Below are 15338 nucleotides of genomic sequence, written 5' to 3'. Positions count from 1 at the left end.
TAATTAATCCTTATTGGAAGCAAAATCAGCCTATTGGCTTTATTTCATGTTTATATGATTTTCTAGTAGACTTAAGGTATGAAGATCCAAATTACAGAAAGATCCGTTATCTTGAAAGTCCCAGGTCTCGAGCATTCTGGATAACAGGTCCCATATCTGTATATATTTATAAGTCTGTAATAAAAGAGTAGAAGATATAACAATAAGAAATTATATAAAAAAAAAAGCCATAGACGGAATAATTCTCTGTTTCAGAGACAATAACAATGGAAACGACTGGTTCTACTCAATGTTTCTCAGGTCTCAGGAATAAAACTTTATCCAATAACAGCGACAAACAAGAAAACCGTTATTAACTGTCGGTTTGCTGCAAACACCTGAATTATTGGATCCAAAGGGCAGAACTGTTTTCATGGAAACAGAAATATCATTTTATATTATCATTTGCTGCTGTAGTAAAACGGGTTTCATATTGTTTATTATAAGGCAGCATGTTATGTCTTTAATATATATTAAGGGGCACATTTACTTGCTCGAGTGAAGCATTAGAAGGAAAAATACTTCGACCTTCGACTACGACTTTGAATCAAACGATTCAAACTAAAAATCGTTCGACTATTCGACCATTCGATAGTCGAAGTACTGTCTCTTTGAAAAAACTTAACCCTCGACAGGGCCGTAACTAGGGGTAGGCAGAAGAGGCACGTGCCTAGGGCGCAAAGGTGGAGGGGTGCCAGGCACGTACCTCTTCCGACGCCTTCCCCTAGTTCCAGAAGCTGTGGCAGCAGTTTTTCTCCTTTTCTGAGTGTGCGCTTCCTCTGCTCATGCGCAAGTCCTTTGTGCACGTTTGCGCGCCATCGGCGCATTCACAGGTTGCCTGGGGCGCCTGGCCGTCTTGGCCCGGCACTGACCCTCGATATTCCACCAATAGTAAATGTGCCCCTAAATGTAGAATTCATGAATAAATGCAAGTTCTACTCTCAGGTCCCAGACTCTCTGCACTGCTGGTTCCTTCTTTGATTTAGAAGCAGAATAACGAGCGGAACAACCCGCAGGAAATAATCACGTTTTTAATAATAATAAATCTCTATTTTAATTGTGGCTAAATGAACTCACAGGGTTTTCTTCTATTTCCAGGTGAGAAGAGGCTGAATGTGTTTCAGTCTCAGCTGCTGCTGCTTTTGGGCTGAGGTTTTCTTGGCGTATTAACCCTTCCTGGGTTATTTATCAAAGTCCGAATATATTTCAATATTTTCTGCTGCAAACGCCAATCAAATCCGCTCTGGTCTTTTACACGTATTTATTATTACATTTTCTCAAAAATTTGCTTTGCGGGGGAAAAAAATCTGATTTTCACAATATTTTCATATTTTTCATCCGATTTTTAAAAAAATTTTTACCCGAAAACTCTAAATTTTTTATGCTTTTTAACCAAAAACTCAGAAAATTTCGGGGTATTGCACAAAACCAACGCACATCAAAAACTCATTGGCACTTCTACCATTGACTTATATGCAATCTCGACAGGTCGGAGTCAGATTAGTCAGATTCAGACTTTTCCATCCACGGAGTTTAATAAATTCCAAAAAAAAGTCTGATTTTATTTTTAAAAAAAATCTGAAATTTTTTTCATGATTTTTGCATTTAGAGATGAGTAAATAACCCCCTTCATGTATCACAGGAATGTTGTATAAAAGGAGAAACATCGATATGTTGCACTTTGTAACGTTGTGTCTCTCTGGGACAATTTGCCAGTAAATTCTAATTGTGTCATTTACTAAGGAAACACTGAGTCTGGTAAAATGCAGCCCCTTAACTCAGGAACACAGTGTGATAATAGCTACAGGTATGGGATCTGTTGTCCAGAAACCCGTTATCCAGAAAGCTCCAAATTAAGGAAAGGCCGTCTCCCATAGACTCTATTTTATCCAAATAATCCAAATTGTTAAAACTGATTTCCTTTTTCTGTGTAATAATAAAACAGTCGCTTGTACTTGATCCCAACTAAGATATAATTAATTCTTATTGGAAGCAAAACCAGCCTATTGGCTTTATTTCATGTTTATATGATTTTCTGGTAGACTTAGGGGCTGATTCACTAACTTCGAGTGAAGGATTCGAAGTAAAAAAACTTCGAATTTCGAAGGTTTTTTTGGGCTACTTCGACCATCGAATGGGCTACTTCGACCTTCGACTACGACTACGAATCAAAGGATTCGAATGAAAAAATCGTTCTACTATCTCTCTTTAAAAAAAACTTCGACCCCCTAGTTCGCCATCTAAAAGCTACCGAAGTCAATGTTAGTCTATAGGGAAGGTCCCCATAGGCTTGGCTAAGTTTTTTTGATCGAAGGATATTCCTTCAATCGTTGGATTAAAATCCTTCGAATCGTTCGATTCGAAGGATTTAATCGTTCGATCGAAGGAATTATACTTCGATCGAATTTTCTGCGCTAAATCCTTCGACTTCAATATTCGAAGTCGAAGGATTTCAATTCCTAGTCGAATATCGAGGGTTAATTAACCCTCGATATTCGACCCATAGTGAATCAGCCCCTTAAGGTATGAAGATCCTAATTATGGAAAGATCCCTTATCTGGAAAAGCCCAGGTAATAATAGTTTCTTACCCTGGGCTCATAGTTATTAAACACTGTATATATTTATATGGGGGGGGGTTTATATTGTTTTCAGATAAAAGTACAAATGTTCCTTTTATTCTTTTTTAATTGGCCCATTTTCCAATCACTCACAGACAGTCAGGAAAGTGTTAAATGAACTAAGACATTTATCAGAGTGTTGTGGCAATTGCATGTTAGTCATTGGGGTGTTAGAGTCGCTGAACTCTAACACCTAAATCATATATTTGGCTTCTCTTCGTCACTGGAACCAACTGTACCAGGAAAGAAATTGTGAAATATTTGGTATTTTTCTACAGTAAAAATTTCTGGATGAATTTCTGGCATTAAATTGTTTGTGAAGGGGGTCTGAGCCCATTTGGGGGTTCAGTGTGTCTGTCCTGTTCCCTCCATGCCCCATCCAGTCCATCCAGTATCAGTGCAACTGTGGACACGGCCGAGGCAAATAGCTGATTAAGGCAAATCTTTATAGATAATACACATAAACGGTGAGTTCTGATGTCATCAGTTATAAACGGTGAGTTCTGATGTCATTTCTGTCACATGACTCACTGAAACTTGTGTATTATAATAAATAAGGCCTTCTGCCTCATGTTTTTATATGGTCTTGAAACTCCTCGGTGACTCATAATAACAATATAATAATAATAATATAATAATAAATAATAATATTTTACAATAGGGGCTACTTTATTCACTATATAATATTATACAACTTACTTTATTAATTAGACACAAGCAAAGGGGAAATTGGAACAGGTCAGATTTTTTAAAAAAAAATCCAATAAACCTTTTCTTTCTTGCGAATAAAAAACTTTTCCTGCTTTCACACATTTTTTTTCTCGTGTCAATTTTTCTCCAGCGAGAGACCAGAGAAACACATTTATTTATATTAGGAAACCCGGAGCAGAGGTGAAAGTGGGAAAATTCAAGTTTCCATATTTTTTTGGGAAATCAATACGTCCAGTTGGAGAGAATAGAAGAGACAAAGACCCAGGAGAGAAATGGTTTGAAGAGGTTTTTCATTCTCACAGTCTTGTCCTTAAAGGGATACTGTCATCGGAAAACTAGTTTTTTTTCAAAACTCATCAGTTAATAGAGCTGCTCCAGCAGAATTCTGCACTGAAATCCATTTCTCAAAAGAGCAAACAGATTTTTTTATATTTAATTTTGAAATCTGACATGGGGCTAGACATATTGTCAATTTCCCAGCTGCCCCTGGTCATGTGACTTGTGCCTGCACTTTAGGAGAGAAATGCTTTCTGGCAGGTTGCTGTTTTTCCTTCTCAATGTAACTGAATGTGTCTCAGTGGGACCTGGATTTTACTATTGAGTGTTGTTCTTAGATCTACCAGGCAGCTGTTATGTTGTGTTAGGGAGCTGCTATCTGGTTACCTTCCCATTGTTCTTTTGTTTGGCTGCTGGGGGGGAAGGGAGGGGTTTGATATCACTCCAACTTGCAGTACAGCAGTAAAGAGAGACTGAAGTTTATCAGAGCACAAGTCACATGACTGGGGGCAGCTGGGAAATTGACAATATGTCTAGCCCCATGTCAGATTTCAAAATTGAATATAAAAAAATCAGTTTGCTCTTTTGAAAAATGGATTTCAGTGCAGAATTCTGCTGGAGCAGCACTATTAACTGATTCATTTTGAAAATTAATTTTTTTCCCATGACAGTATCCCTTTAATAAATCAGTCCCGTTCCATTGGGTTAATTGTGTTCCTACTCTGCTCCCAGAATTCTATTTCAATTCTACATTTCCATTGGCAAATAGATATTTATGTGATATTTAGGGATCTTACAGACGAGCGTTTCAAGCTGCGCTCCCCTGCGTTCCGTTTTTATGCGTTCAGCCACATGGGGAGCGCAGGAATAGACGCATTCATGGTTTTGTGTTTTTTGCTTTGCTTTGTAATTTGCTTTGTGGGAAAAAATCAGATTTTCACAATTTTCCTGATTTTTTCGGAATTTTCGCCTGAAAACTTTGTTGGAATTGCACAAAATCCAAAATCATCATTGGCACTTCTCCCATTGACTTATATGAAACCTCGACAGGTCTGAGATGCCGGATTTTCACATTCTGATTTTTTCATCCTCTGGGTGTAATAAATTCCGTTAAATTTGTGATCTTTTAAAAGTCAGATTTTATTTAAAAAATCACCAATTTTTTCGTGATTTTTGCATTCGGAGTTTATTAAATAACCCCCTAAGTCTACTAGAAAATCATATAAACATGAAATAAACCCAATAGTCTGGTTTTGCCTCCAATAAGGATTAATTATGGGGCCGATTCATGAAGCTCGAGTGAAGGATTCGAAGTAAAAAAACTTCGAATTTCGAAGTGTTTTTTGGGCTACTTCGACCAGCGAATGGGCTACTTCGACCTTCGACTACGAATCGAACGATTCGAACTAAAAATCGTTCGACTATTCGACCATTCGATAGTCGAAGTACTGTCTCTTTAAAAAAAACTTCGACCCCCTAGTTCGCCATGTAAAAGCTACCGAAGTCAATGTTAGTCTATAGGGAAGGTCCCCATAGGCTTGGCTAAGTTTTTTTGATCGAAGGATATTCCTTCGATCGTTGTATTAAAATCCTTCGAATCGTTCGATTCAAAGGATTTAATCGTTCGATCGAAGGAATAATCCTTCGATCGTTCGATCGCAGCATTTGCACTAAATCCTTCGACTTCGATATTCGAAGTCGAAGGATTTTAGTTCCTAGTCGAATATCGAGGGTTAATTAACCCTCGATATTCGACCCTTCATACATCTGCCCCTATATCTTAGTTGGGATATAAAATCCAAATTTTTTGTGGAAAAAAACTCAAATTGTTTGAAATTTATTAACCACCGAAGTCCAAATTAAAAAGTTTCCCAACTCAGACCTGCTGAGTTCATGTAGACTGGGAGACGTCGCGAAGATTTTCGTGCAATTATCCTAAGATTTTGTGTTTTTTTCTTGCAAAAATCCGAAAAAAAATTGAGTTTTCAGGCGTCATCCAAAAAAATTTTTCAAGTTTTTTCCTGCAGGGGAAATTTTTGGAAAAATGTATTGATATTTAAGGGGAAAAACCCGTGCGGATTTGGTCGGAATAACTTTCAGAAATAATGAGATATTTTCGGATTTTCATCAATGACCCCCAATGTGTTTATAGAAATGGCTCAAATTCCGAAAATCCCAGAGATGATCGTGACGTCGGAGAGAGATTAATGAGCGACGCTGCCGGGGAAACTATTTGATTTGTCTAAATGGGGAAACAGCGGAGAAGAAAAAGCTTTTATTGGGGATCATTTATCAGCAGCAAAGTGACATCTAATCCTCATAGAAATGAGCCCCTCGCTAACAGCAGCTTCTGTTTTACAGCTCCGGAGATTTATTAAGTATTTCCAGTCCCTGCGCCCTGTACAGTCACTGCACTTGTTCACTTATTTGCCTAAATACCAGTAGTAAATAGCAGTAGCAAATAGCAGTAGTAAATAGCGGTAGTAAATACCAGTAGTAAATACCAGTAGCAAATAGCGGTAGTAAACAGCAGTAGTAAACAGCAGTAGCAAATAGCAGTAGTAAATAGCAGTAGTAAATACCAGTAGCAAATAGCAGTAGTAAACAGCAGTAGTAAACAGCAGTAGCAAATAGCAGTAGTAAATACCAGTAGTAAACAGCAGTAGCAAATAGCAGTAGTAAATAGCAGTAGTAAACAGCAGTAGTAAACAGCAGTAGTAAATAGCAGTAGTAAACAGCAGTAGTAAATAGCAGTAGTAAACAGCAGTAGTAAATAGCAGTAGTAAAGAGCAGTAGTAAATAGCAGTAGTAAACAGCAGTAGTAAATACCAGTAGTAAACAGCAGTAGTAAATACCAGTAGTAAACAGCAGTAGTAAAAAGCAGTAGTAAACAGCAGTAGCAAAAAGCAGTAGCAAAAAGCAGTAGTAAATACCAGTAGTAAACAGCAGTAGTAAATAGCAGTAGCAAATAGCAGTAGTAATCAGCAAAATTTGAAAAATTTGGATTTTGATAAATGTGTTGTCTGACCATTAATAGGAACCATGGGGAGTTAATGAAAATCAGACAGGAATTGTTTATTTGTTGCAGAAATGATTTCGGTACAAAATATTGTCATTTTATTGCGACACACAAACACGAGTTTGGGCAAAACTAAAAAAATGTAAAAAAATTAATTCATATTTAAGCATTTTCCCATTTTTTGTTTGATTATTTTTATATTTATCTTTATATTATTTATATCACATATAATATTCATAATCTATTGTTTTTTTTTTATTTCACATTTATTATTTAGAATACAGGTATGGGATCCATTATGCAGAAACCCAGTATCCAGAAAGCTCAGAATTTCAAAAAGTCCGTCTCCCATAGACTCCATTATAATTAAATAATCCAAATTTTTAAGGGCTCTTACACACGGCCGTTCCAACCTGCGCTTCCCTGCGTTCCGTTTTTGGCGTTCAGCCGCAGGGGAGCGCAGGAATAGACGCAAGTAATGATTTGAAATGGGGCTGTACTCACGAAGGCGCGTGTAGGCGCCGAACGCAGGAAAAATGCAGCATGTTGCGTCTGAACCTGCGTTCGGCGCCTACACGCGCCTTCGTGAGTACAGCCCCATTTCAAATCATTACTTGCGTCTATTCCTGCGCTCCCCTGCGGCTGAACGCCAAAAAACGGAACGCAGGGGAGCGCAGGTCGGAACGGCCGTGTGTAAGAGCCCTTAAACTGATTTCCTTTTTCTGTGTAATAATAAAACAGTAACTTGTACTTGATCCCAACTAAGATATAATTAATCCTTATTGGAAGCAAAACCAGCCTATTGGGTTTATTTCATGTTTATATGATTTTCTAGTGGGACCTGTTATCCAGAATGCTCAGGACCTGGGGTTTTCTGGATAACGGATCTTTCCATAATTTAGATCTTCATGCCTTAAGTCTATTAGTCTGCCATAATTACAGGCAGTGCCCTGAGCTGTGCCGGGAGGAGGGTCTATGAGGGAACTGAGGAAGGGACAACATTGCCCCCTGCTGGTGGTGCAGGAGACTCGCAGACTATTCTGATGATCAATAATCATGTGATTCAGTTGGGTAATGTGACTTATTAATTACACTGGGCCCTAATGAATGTAAATTAATCATAGATCCATAATTACGTCACTGATCCCCCTGAACACACCCCATTATACTGAACCCCAAGTGTCATCCCTCCAAACCCCACCCACTCTTCCATAAGATCTTTTTGGACTTTTACATTTTGTGGGGTCCCCTCTCCCACAGGCCCCTGATTGCAGTACCCCCCCCCCATGGCACCCTTGGTGGAACAGTCTGCAGAGGAGACACAGAAACATTAGTCAGCACTTACAGGGTTAATTTCATCTTTCTGGAGAAGGAACGTGACATCAGAGAGGCACAAACTGTCACATACAGACTGACGGCCATTGGACTAAAAGAGAATTAATTACTTGGTTTCATTCAGAAGCCTGTTCATTGGACCTCACCCCCCCCCCAATTGTAAGATCTGTAAATTGGCCACACCCCCTTGTGAGTTTCTGTAATGGGATTGTAACACAATGGGAGGACTATGAGAGAGATACTGACAGTTGTGTCCAGACAGACAGTCTAAGAACATTGGAGGCAAAGGAGAGACTACAGAGAGAGACAGTCTAGGAACAAGGAGAGACTACAGAGAGAGACAGTTTAGGAACAAAAAGAGACTACAGAGAGAGACAGTCTAAAAACAAGGAGAGACTACAGAGTGAGACAGTCTAGGAACAAGGAGAGACTACAGAGAGAGACAGTCTAGGAACAAGGAGAGACTACAGAGTGAGACAGTCTAAGAACAAGGAGAGACAACAGAGAGAGACAATCTTGCAGTCCCAGTAGATTTGGGGGAAATAAAACAGAAATAAACAAGTGACACAAGAGGAATATAAAATAAAACGACATCTCAGTCTTTATTTCTCATTAAATGAGTTTCCCTTTAATTGAGCAGCAGTTACTGAAGGCGAGTGAATTATTTGACTGTTTATGTGACGGGAATTAATTCTGTGTCGTTAGACAAATTGCTGCTGATCAAACAGATTTAGTCTCATTATTCATTTCTTGTATTTGTTTTGGCCCCAATTCCCTCCCAATTCAGCCCCAATTAACCCCGAAAGAACATCAATTCCACAAGTGCAGTTTCCTTTGTTTCTTTATGTCTGTTACACAAATACCCCCGGGGCAATTAGGGGCAATTCCAACCTGGAAACCGAATGTAACAACAAAACAAACCAGAGTCGCTCATTCTGGGATCAGGATTTTAGGGTGTTTAGTGCCCTAATGGGGCGTAGCCCAATCTCCCAGGCACCCTGCATAAAAACTTTGGGGGTTCACCCCCCCATGACTGTACATCTGGTGGGGAGAGGGGTCGATTGCAGGTCCTTACTGGCCCCCTCTTCTCCCATAGTAACATAGGCCCCATAGACCTGCTTATCTTAAATTGTTACAATTGTTTCTTTGTTTATCTCAAATTGTTAAATTGCTTCTGTGCTTATCTCAAATTGTTACAATTGTTTCTTTGCTTATCTTAAATTGTTACAATTGTTTCTTTGCGTATATCAAATTGTTACAATTGTTTATCTTAAATTGTTACAATTGCTTCTTTGCTTATCTTTAATTGTTATAATTGTTTCTTTGCTTATCTCAAATTGTTACAATTGCTTCTTTGCTTATCTTAAATTGTTACAACTGTTTCTTTGCTTATCTCAAATTGTTACAATTGCTTATTTGCTTATCTTAAATTGTTACAACTGTTTCTTTGCTTATCTCAAATTGTTACAATTGCTTCTTTGCTTATCTTAAATTGTTACAACTGTTTCTTTGCTTATCTCAAATTGTTACAATTGCTTATTTGCTTATTTTAATTGTTACAATTGCGTCTTTGCTTATCTTAAATTGTTACAATTGTTTCTTTGCTTATCTTAAATTGTTACAATTGTTTCTTTGCTTATCTTAAATTGTTACAATTGCTTCTTTGCTTATCTTAAATTGTTACAATTGCTTCTTTGCTTATCTTAAATTGTTACAATTGCTTCTTTGCTTATCTTAAATTGTTACAATTGCTTCTTTGCTTATCTTAAATTGTTACAATTGTTTCTTTGCTTATCTTAGATTGTTACAATTGCTTCTTTGCTTATCTTAAATTGTTACAATTGTTTCTTGCTTATCTCAAATTGTTACAATTGCTTATTTGCTTATCTTAAATTGTTACAATTGCTTCTTTGCTTATCTCAAATTGTTACAATTGCTTATTTGCTTATCTTAAATTGTTACAATTGCTTCTTTGCTTATCTCAAATTGTTACAATTGCTTATTTGCTTATCTTAAATTGTTACAATTGTTTCTTTGCTTATCTTAAATTGTTACAAATGTATCTAAGTGCAGCTGCCACCTATTCTGGTCTCTTTGCCAAAAGCCAAGTAAGTTTTAGAAATGTTTGTATCTTTTTCTGGCTGTCCAGTGCAGGAGATCAAAGAGAAAGTCGGGACATTTCAGTAACAATCTCGAGACTGCAGGCTGAGCTGTCAAAATCGGGTATGTCAGACACACAGCTCAGATGCCACAGAAACAAATGCTGGAAGCCTTTGACCCCCCACCAGCCAAGAGGACGGTCACCCCCATGTTATAAGTTGCTCCAAGTTGACCTCTGCACCTTATTTCATGTGAGTGATAAGGGGGGGGGTGCTGTGCTCATATTTGCGCTGCCCAACTGGGTGCAACGGGGGTGAAGTCAGACATAGAGGGGGGGCAGCGCATTTAACTTCAGGAGCAAAAACCGCTCCCCGTTAGAACATAAAAGTGCAAAAGTCAATGCTTTGAGCCCCACTTTGCACTATTAGACTAATGTCTCCCGCACTGAAATCCACCCGACATCCCCCCAAACTCTACTGCAACTCCCACCCCGACATTCTCTGCCCCTCGACTTTGCTCCACCTTTACCCCCAGTGAGACAAGTGAAATATCCGGGTGCAAAAGTGAAGCCCAACTTGTGTGACCCCCAGCCAGTGGCTAATTGCACATTATTTAAACAAAGATTTAGAGACTGAACCTCCCGCTGAAACTTCTCCTACTAATTGGGACGTGGAAGTTCCAAGTGATTCATCTCGGCACATGCCGGGCCCTGGGCGTCGCTGTACTGACAGGACGAGGAGCTTACGCTCCATTACAGGAACAAGTAACAGCTGCAGGGACTCTCGGTGCTATAACATTCCTTCACCTTGAAATTAGCTTTTAGGATATTATAGAATGGCTCATTCTAAGCAACTGTTCAATTGGTCTTCATTATTTATTTTTTATAGTTTTTGAATTATTTGCCTTGTTCTTCTGACTCTCTTCAGCTTTCAAGTGAGGGTCTAAAAAACAAATACTCTGTAAGGCTACAAATGTATTGTTATTACTTCTTTTTGTTCCTCATCTTTCTATTCAGGCCTCTCCTATTTATATTCCAGTCTCTTATTCAAATCAGTGCATGGTTGCTAAGGGATTTTGGACCCTAGCAACCAAACAGCTGAAATTGCAAACTGGAGAGCTGCTGAATAAATAAGTCAAAAACCACAAATAATAAAACATTAAAACCAATAACAAATTGTCTCAGAATATCCTTCTCTACATCATACTAACAGTTAATTTAAAGGGGAACAACCCCTTTAAACAGCAGTAAAAGAGACGGGTCATGTGGGAACAGCAGATCTGAAATCTTATTGTTATATAAAATGTCCTTTGTGGTTTTATCAGCCCCGTATGGAGCAGGAGGACCCCCTGGATCTCCCAGTAATTCTGTGAGACATTATTGCAGGCGTTGGAAGGTGGAGGCAGCTGTGACTAAGTACATAAAGTATAGTGAAGCGATTGTCAGCTGTAGGGCCAAGCCTGATTGTACAATCCAATATGTTCCAAACTTGGGGCCGGCAGAACTCTCCACCGCATTGGTTGGGGGGGGGGGTTGTTTCCAGCTTTCCAGACCCTCAGGGCAAAGGTAATAAAAGGGACATGGGTGGGGGGAATTTAAAACTAGGGATGTACTGAATCCAGGATTCGGCTTGGGATTCGGCCGTTTTCAGCAGGATTCGGATTCGTCTGAATCCTTCTGCCCAGCCGAACCAAATCCTAATTTGCATATGCAAATTAGGGGTGGGGAGGGAAGTCACGTGACTTTTTGTCAGAAAAAAAGGAAGTAAGAAATGGTTTCCCCTTCCCACCCCTAATTTGCATATGCAAATTAGGATTCGGATTCGATTCAGTATTTGGCCAAATCTTTAGCAAAGGATTCGGGCGTTCAGCCGAATCCAAAATAGTAGATTCGGTGCATCCCTATTTAAAGTGAACTTAACTGCTCCCTAATTCTGATTGGAAGATTATTAATGTAGTTCAGCAACAGTGGGAGACTAAACACAGACAATGTGAGTAATGTGGGAGAGGAGCTGGAGAGCTAGGGCAATATAATGTTCCAGTAAGCTCTTGAGCCTAGCCCTGCAAGGTGACACTTTGTAGCATTTTGTCATTAAGGGGCTCATTCACATCCTAAATAATGCCCCACAGTGGGCTAAATTGCACCTGCTTGTGTTCACCTATACTAGTGCCCTATAGTGTGCCCTCCTGCCAGTTATTGCTACTGACACTTGTACAGGAGGGCTCCATATTATTATCATTATATTTGATTTCCCGCACTGAATAATGCTTTGGGCACACACAGGGCTCAGGGCAGTGTCTATGAGATGTACAATACAAATATAAGGAGAGGTCCATGATGTGGGTCCTGCCATTAATCACTTTGTATCCAATCAGCAGCCAGAACTACTCAGGTTCATCTGATGGGCACAAGCGATTGGAGGTTCAGATCAGAGGGTGTCAATGGGTTGATACAATAACTACACAATTACCCCCATATTTCATTAAAGGCAGTGAGTTGCCCAGTAACACACATAGTAATTAGCAGGCAATACAATGTGACCAATCAGGTCTGGACTGGCCATTCATTTATGGGCCGGGGAAGTGGAGCTGAAGTCGAATGGGAGTCAAAGCCAATGTGGCACATTTATACTGTATCTGGGCTACTCTGATTTATTTGCCAGAGCTGCTTTTTTCTCCAAGTTCCACCTTGTAACCAATAAATTCTGCATTCTGATTGGTTCCTGGGAAAACTTAATGGCTTTTATAACATTGTAGGGACCCATAGGGTTAATATTCCCCTATGGCTTTAAATCACTACCCATCCTCCTTTTCCCTAGTTGCTGGGCAAAAGCCCATGTATGTAGTTTATTTCAGCTATCCAGTTATTGGCCAAGAGGTGTAATGACCACTTCAATATAGTGTTGGGGAAGGGGCGGATCTTCCTGTTTGGCTGCTGGTGTCCTTACCGACTGGATGTTCCTATTGAGTCTGGGTACAACAAGGCCCAGTAAAGCCACCGCCCTAAAGGGATCTGAACCTCTAGTGTAGACGTCGGGGACCAGGGAACCCCATGAATGAGGTTAGTTATTGACAGGTTCCATCTGTTATAGACTCTCTAGGAGAGTGAGATAGAGAGGACAGATAGAAGAGCAGCTTTGTGCTCCATCCATGATCAGTAACAGGAGGTGAATCTCCGTGGAAATTGTAAACCGCATCCAGGTCTGTGAAGTCCGCGTTCATATTGGTTTTCCGTTTTTTTTTTTTTTTAATGAATAGATGGCGTAATGTATATGACATTGTAACTAGGGATGCAGTGAATCCAGGATTAGGTTCGGGATTCGGCCGAATCCTTCTGCCCAGTCGAACCGAATCCTAATTTGCATATGCAAAGCCCCCTCCGTCCCCCTGTACGTACCTTATTTCTGCTCGCGCCCGTTACCGGGGGGCTAGGAGGTCCGATCCTGTATAATAGAAATATAAAGAGACACAAGCAACACAGACGTATAGAAAACCTGAAATATTTTACTTTTAAACTTTGATCTAAGATTACTTAGATTTCAATGACTTGATACAAGAGCATTTGTGTAAATAAAAACACTGTCATCGCCACAATAAACTCCATTAGAAATGTACATGATGCAATAAAAATAACCATTAAAATAATAATAATAATTAAAAAAAAGAACAACCAGCATGACGGGGTTATACGTATATATATATATATATTTTATATGCGCAACAATATGGATACACTGAATGGGAAGAAGCGTCCTGCTCGGGGGAGGGGCCACACGAAAGTAACTGTTTCCAAGGGGTGATCATTTTACGAGAATATCGAGCGCGTCAGTCAACAACAACCGCTTCGTTAATAAGGCCTCCATTGTTTCCTGTAACTAGACGGTAACATCGGGATAACGTGTATATAAACCAAGCGTATAAGAAATGTACAAATATAAAATGCTACAAACATTAATAAATTACATGGTCACAAAACACAGAAATACTTCACAAGGTGCTATTAAAATAACCGCGTCCTCTCGGAGTAACGAGAAACACAACGAGCGCTGGTATTGGACTTGAAGAACTCAAAAAAAAAAACAAAAAAAAAAATTCCTTTTGAAATAATCTTCGAGAATCCTGCGTATTTGTCTTCATTTCCGTATCGGACGTGTCCCAAGGCTGCACCGACGGCTCTTGTTTATCAGGCAAATCTTTTTTATTTTTTTTTTATTTTACTTTTTTCATTTTTTTTGATATTTTGAAATTTTCTCTCAAAACAGGGGAAATAAAAAGTACACACAACTAAAATCTACCGGTATCCGGTACTTGGCAAAAAATTCTGTATAAATGTAAATGGCGTCGTCTCTAGAAAAGAAAACTCTACAGGTATTTTGTAAAAAAAAAAAAAAAAAAAAAGAAATAAAATGTATTTAAAAAGCTATTTACAGGCTATATTCTATGAAAACTATGCCTCGCTACGCACATCGGAAAGGAAAATAAGAGAACGCGAATTGCCTGAGAAACAATCGAAGCTCTTTAAGTGCTTATATCCAACAAATGTATCCGACATCAAACAATTGCGCCGGATCATGTGACATTGTCAGTCCACCAATCGTTGAGCTTGCAGAACTGGGTCCTGGGCAGCCTATTGTGTTTTATGATTGTGTCAATTCCGCACACCGTTGGCTGGACAATTCGGCCAATTTTCGGGATAGGAGCGCTGAGTTCAATGTGGGTTTTGTGTGCAGAGAGAATAATGGAGCAGGAGTAACAGGAGTAACAGGAGTAACAGGAGTAACAGGAGTAACCGGAGTAACAGGAGTAACAGGAGTGTGTTTCTTTAAGTGCTAATAGAATGCAGACAGAGTTTCTGCCACCTTCTCTCTCTTTCGGAACATCTATTTTATAGGCTGGAGTGGAGATTCCGGATGAGAGTGATGGTTAAATAAAACTTAACGTGTACAACGCATGGGGCTCTAAATCGTGTAGTGTGTGAAGATTGTGTGTAGTGTGTATGAAGATTGGTATGTATGAAGAAAGATGGACATTCTCCTTTTAGAATGGCTCGTGCAGTGTTTTTTTACCATCATCATGTGAAGTGAGTTTACAGCACGATGCAAAGCCCATGAAGCGAGACTTACTCTTCTCTCTGGCTCTGGCATGAGACACACGACCGGTTGAGCTGACCCATCAAGTGCCAATAACTTTCTGGCAGTGAGACACAGAACTGTACCATAATCTCACTTATCACATGGTCAGT

This window comes from Xenopus laevis, chromosome 4S (genome assembly GCF_017654675.1).
Source record: "Xenopus laevis strain J_2021 chromosome 4S, Xenopus_laevis_v10.1, whole genome shotgun sequence".
Lineage (NCBI taxonomy): Eukaryota > Metazoa > Chordata > Amphibia > Anura > Pipidae > Xenopus > Xenopus laevis.
Note: the sequence above shows the minus strand (reverse complement) of the source record.